The sequence below is a fragment of the Phocoena phocoena genome, chromosome 15 (genome assembly GCF_963924675.1).
Source record: "Phocoena phocoena chromosome 15, mPhoPho1.1, whole genome shotgun sequence".
NCBI lineage: Eukaryota > Metazoa > Chordata > Mammalia > Artiodactyla > Phocoenidae > Phocoena > Phocoena phocoena.
In genome coordinates, this window is record NC_089233.1 from 31,316,240 (window position 1) to 31,322,196 (window position 5,957).

A 5,957-nucleotide genomic window follows, 5' to 3' on the forward strand; every position below is an offset into this window, starting at 1 on the left:
GCCCTATGACCTCAGTAAGGCCATTTAGCTCTCAGAACTAAAATTCCTCCCTGCAGAGGGGAGTTTGGGGGGAAATGGATACATGTATAACTGAGTTGCACCTGAAACTCTCACAACACTGTTAACCAGCCATACACCAATATAAAATAAAAAGTTAAAAAAAATAAAATTGCTCCCTGTAAGACAATGGTGACAATAATAATCAATTCATGGGATGGCTGGAGAGATTAAATGGTTTATTATGTGATGGTGTTGATTCCATTCTTAACCCATACGAGGCGATCACTAAGTATTTCTTTTTCTTTCTTTCTTTTTTTTTTTTAGAAAAAACACATGACTTTATTATTCCCAGCACAAACGGCAGGTCTTCGCAGAATGAGGGGGGAAGTTCTGACGGCCGGGAGGAGGCTCCTACTCGCATGTGATGAGCGGGTTCCGCAGGGCCACGATGACCGAGGCCCCACGCAGGCACATCTTTGAGATGTAGTGGTCCTCGTCGACTGGCTTGGACTTCTTCTTGCCCTTACCATTCTTGGGGACTTCGGTCCACAACTCTTTCACATTCTCCAGCACCATGTGCAGTGCCTGTCGAAGGCCTTCACGTGGCCCAGGAGCTCCTTGTTGCGGCAGTTGAGCATTTGGGTGTTGTTCTTGACCCACTGGGTGAGCATGGAGAGTGGCCATGCGTTAAACTTCTCCTCCTCCCGCTTCTACGGCTCCGCCAGGGTCATCTCACCCTTGGGCTTGTTGGGGAGGCTCATGCTGGTGGCACTGGTGGCCACGCTCTCAAGTCGCTACTGTCTCCTCTGCGTCGCTTCGTCCTCTTTTCACTTTTCACTGCCTGCTTCCCTGAATTCTAAAAGTACAAATTCTGAACTAGATCAATAATGTAGATTAGCCTCATGGCGTCCCAGAAAGTGACTCCCAGCACTCAGATACTTTGTCAATGGATGCAATCCATGGCCTCTTTCTACCTAGAGCAAAGACGGAGTTGACATGCTGTTGTTGATTTCATCTTTCACTAAAGCCAAGGAATCTGCCTGCCTTTGAACTGGTCATGGCTGAGAACCACGCACCACCTTTAGAAGAGGTCTGGCCTCCAAGAAAATCTCAGATATCATGGGGCCACAGCTGGCGTGATGCCTCTTACCTGGGCAGGGTAGAATGATTTATACCTGATCTGTCAGAGGTCACCAAGCAGCTCAAAGCTAAACTGAAAGATTAAGAATTGATCCAGATGTAATAACAACCCTGACTAGACATCCAGGCTTTCACCGGTGGCCCTTAAGGCACTAGGCAGGCGGCCTCAGCTTGCAGAGGGTGGGGCATGCTCTGGAGCGGTCCTGGGGTGCACACAGAATCTGAGGCTGAATTATGAATTCTTGTGTGATAAAGTTGTTTCTTTTGAGGCGAAGGAAGCTCTGAAGGGACTTGTAGTTGCTTCATTCATTTGTCCGAGCTTAAACTGAGAATCGCACACCTCATCTTGTACTAGACTCACCGTCCCAGGCAGAATTCCGAATGTGAAGTCTACGGAATCTTGGTGGAGGGTGTTCATAACTCCCTTTCCACAAATCTAATGCAAAGTGGGGCATTCTTTTTTTTTTTTTTAATTTATAAATTTATTTATTTATTTATTTTGGCTGTGTTGGGTCTTTGTTGCTGCGCACGGGCTTTTTCTGGTTGTGGCGAGCAGAGGCTACTCTTCGTTGCGGTGCACAGGCTTCTCGTTGTGGTGGCTTCTCTTGTTGCAGAGCACAGGCTCTAGGCGCGCGGGCTTCAGTAGTTGCGGCACGTGGGCTCAGTAGTTGTGGCTTGCGTGCTCTAGAGCGCAGGCTCAGTAATTGTGGCGCACGGGCTTAGCTGCTCCGCGGCATGTGGGATCTTCCTGGACCAGGGCTCGAACCTGTGTCCCCTGCATTGGCAGGCGGATTCTTAACCACTGAGCCACCAAGGAAGCCCAAAGTGGGGCATTCTTATTCACTGGCTCTGCTATCTGGTCACCTCGGTTCCCAAACCAGTTTGGCCTCAATTCCTTAATTTAGAAAATGAAGCTAATAGTAATATCTACCTCTGGACCTGAAATAGGTACTTCTCCAAAGAAGATGTACAAATGGCCAAAAAGAATATGAAAAGATGTTCCATGTCACTGGTCATGTAAAGAAATGCAGATTGGGTGGGGAGGGATAAATAAAGAGTATAGGATTAACAGATACACATTACCATATATAAAATAGATAAGCAACAAGGATTTACTGGGTAGCACAGGGAACTACATTCAATATCTTGTAATAAACAATAATGGAAAAGAATCAAAAGAAAGGATATGTGTATATATAAAATCGAATCACTTTGCTGTATACCTGAAACTAACACAATATTGTAAGTCAACTGTACTTCAATTAAAACAAAAAGAAAATGCAAATCAAAACCACAATGAGCTACTACTTCACACTCACTAGGATGGCTATAACAACAATATAAAAACAGAAAATAACAAGTGTTGGTAAGAATATGAAGAAATAACTCTTAGACATTGTTGATGGGGATGTAAAAATGGTACAGCCACTGTGGAAAAGTGTTTGGGGGTTCCTCAAAGAGTTAAACATAGAATTACCCTATGATGCAACAATTTCACTCCTAGGGAAATGAAAACATATGTCCACACAGAAATCTCTAAATGTTTATTTCATTTTATGGTGTATACATAAAATGAAATATTCAGCCATAAAAAGAAATGAAATATTGTTACATGCTACAACATGGATGAACCTTGAAAATGTTATGCTAAGTAAAAGAGGCCAGACACAAAAGGTCACAAATTGTACTATTGCTTTTGTATAAAATGTCCAGAATTGTCAAATCCATAGAGACAGAAAGCATATTCCTGGTTGTCCCTGGGGGGTGAAGGAAGGGGAATGGGAGTGATTATTTAAAGAAGATGGAGTGTTCATCGGGGGTGATGAGATGGAGTTGGTAGCTAGTAGTATCATAGTAATCATTTTGCAATTTACAAATGTATCAAATCAACACATTGTACACCTTCAACTTACACAGTTTTATGTATCAATTTTATCTCAGTAAATCTGAAAAAATTCAATTAAATTTAAAAAGTTTTGAAACTAGAGAGAGGTGGTGGTTATACAACATTGTGAATGCATTCAGTGCCACTGAATTGTACACTTTAAAATGGTTAATTGCATGTTATATGTTATCACAATTAAAAAATAGTAATGCGAACCTTTAAAAGTTGTTGAAAAAATTTAATAAACTAATACATGTATAGGGATAAATAAATATTGTTATTTTAATACATAAATATTGTTTTAATGATTATTATGATAATATTTACTTTTTCTGGAGAAAAGTTTCCAAGCGTCTCATTAGATTCTCAGACAGATCCTCAGCTCCCCAATACTGAAATAGACAAATGAAACACTGGCCTGGGAGTGTGGATTGGTGCAGCCATTCTGAAGAACTGTTTGGGAACACTTGGTCAGTTAACATGGAAACATATATGCCCCATTTCCTGACAAATGCATTTCTGGGTATGTATCTTCAAGAGATTCTCAACTGGGCTCCTAAGGGTTACGTGCAGAGATATTTACCCTGACATTGTGAGATGGGGGTTGGAGGCCAAGTGGACCTGGTCCCTGGGGGATGCACATTGTGCATTTGGTGAATCTTTTTTTTTTTGGCTGTGTTGGGTCTTCGTTGATGCATGTGGGCTTTTCTCTAGTTGCAGTGAGCGGGGGCTACTCTTTGTTGCGGCGTGCGGGCTTCTCATCGCGGTGGCTTCCCTTGTTGCGGAGCGAGGGCTCTAGGTGTGCAGGCTTCCGTAGTTGTGGCTCGCGGGCTCTAGAGCACAGGCTCAGTAGTTGTGGTACACAGGCTTAGTTACTCCCTGGCACATGGGATCTTCCCGCACCAGGGCTCGAACCCGTGTCCCCTGCATTGGCAGGCGGATTCTCAACCACTGCGCCACCAGGGAAGCCCTTCTGTGAACCTTTAGAATGATGATCACGAATTTTGGTACCAGCATAGTATTCTTAAAAACATAGCTCTGGGACACCTTTCGTAGCAGACTCTACTGATGTAGTTACAATACTCCAGGGGAGTGAGTGATTTAAGGAAAATCACTAAAACTGCCCCAATGACCTTTTCCAAAGGGGTCACTTAGATGTTGTTTTTGAAGTGTACGTGTACGTGCGTGTGTATGCACACGTATGGGGCTTTTCTGGGGGGGAGGAGGGTGGAATTCATTAAGAAGTAAAGTTAAAAGGAATTTCAATTTTTTGAAAAAACCAAAAACCCGAAACCAAAATCCCCCTAACCCCCCCCCCCCCCACAAAAACACAGCACTGGATGCAAAGAAGAAAGGCACAGAATGACATCCATAGCCCTTGACCACATATGCAATTGAAATGGTGAGCAAACCCTAAAAATGCAACTGACAGGGCCACAGAAAAAGGACAGGATACAGAGTGAACACAGGCGCATGATCACCAAAGGAGGGGGAGTGACATTGGGACTGGGAATAAAGGGAATAAATGGAGAAAGCAAAAGAGAGATCTGCCCGAGCACGGTGATGGCTTCTTGTCGTGAACTGAGTCAGAATAACTCAAACTTCTGCACCCAAAGTCAAACAACACAGCAAACAGTAAACAAAGACCCACTGGTCTAGGTCGCCAACATATTTAAGGGCAATCACAATCTGGTGGTGGGTCAATCATCAACCCTGGCTGTTAATTACCTTCACCTGAGATTCCCAGACCAATGCCATCAGGCTCTCCAGGAAGTGGGGTTGGGTTCTGCGACCTCTAGAAGCTTCCTAGGTGCTTCTAACGTGCAGATGCAGTGAGGAGCACCGTGTTAAGTGTCCAGGGTGAAGGGGAACCCAGGGAGCTGCAAGGATGCTGCAGCAGGATAAGCCATGGGAGAGGAGGATGGAGAGCGAGAGGTGAGGTTGAGAGATGGTCAGGGCCAGATGCTGGGGGGTAAGGCCTCTGGAGTCTTTTCCAGAATTTCATGGGGGAAAAACATTGGGAGAGTTTTAGCTGGGGAGCAACACAACCAGATTTGCACGTTAGAACATTCTGGAGGACTGTCTAGGATGGAAGGGTGGGTAGGAAGGAGGAAGGGACCCCATAATTGTCAAAATGCTCCAGGTAAGATGGTCAGAGTCTGGACTTAAGGCAGGGAGGGTAGGCAGTAAATAGAAGGCAAGGAACAACCGTCCCATTTTATCGATGGGCAAACAAGGGCAGAGGGGATTTAAACAGCTCTCACCCCATAGTCTGAATTGGACTCGATGAAGGTCTCTTCCCCTCGAGTCTGGTGCACTAGTTCCAGTCTGAGTGCGTGCTCAGTGGGCAGTTTCACATTTCGGTGCACTTTTCACGTCCAGGAAATGACGGGAGTATTACTGCTTGGGCTGCCATACAGAACATAACCAGGTCCCTGTTACATTCATCAGTAGCCCAGGATTGGGCTGGGGCTGCCACAGCACACAGATTAATGGAGTGAAGTAAATAAAGCCATATGCCTCTTGGGTTACTGACAGTTTTCAGATCCACCCTGTACCTGCTCATGGCTGGGCCAGCATTTATTTCTATCTACATGCAAACCCATTGATCAAGTGGAAAGTTACTAGAACTGAACGACGGTTGGAAGGAGGATGGCCATGTTGGACCTGACTGTCAAGGTGATGGGAAAATACTAGCTAATATTTATGGGTTGCTTATAAAGTGCCTGGTACCATTCTTTACATATATTGTCCCATCTAATCATTTCAATAACCCAGTGAGGTGAGCTGGTCCTGTCAAACCCAAGTCAGTGTGATGACCAAAGCAAGGCTCTGGAGCGTTTACTGTTTGCCTAGAGTTGGTGGCAGAACTGGCACAAGAACTGGGCTTTTCTGGCTCCCAGCCCATTTCCGTCACAGCTCCATAAACCAT

At 44.7% G+C, this 5,957-nt stretch overlaps 1 pseudogene; it reads right to left on the reverse strand.

The window, feature by feature from the left end:
* Positions 1-411: 411 nt before the first annotated feature.
* On the reverse strand, positions 412-761 carry LOC136135017 (small nuclear ribonucleoprotein Sm D2 pseudogene; annotated as a pseudogene).
* Between the last annotated feature and the right edge of the window lie 5,196 nt (positions 762-5,957).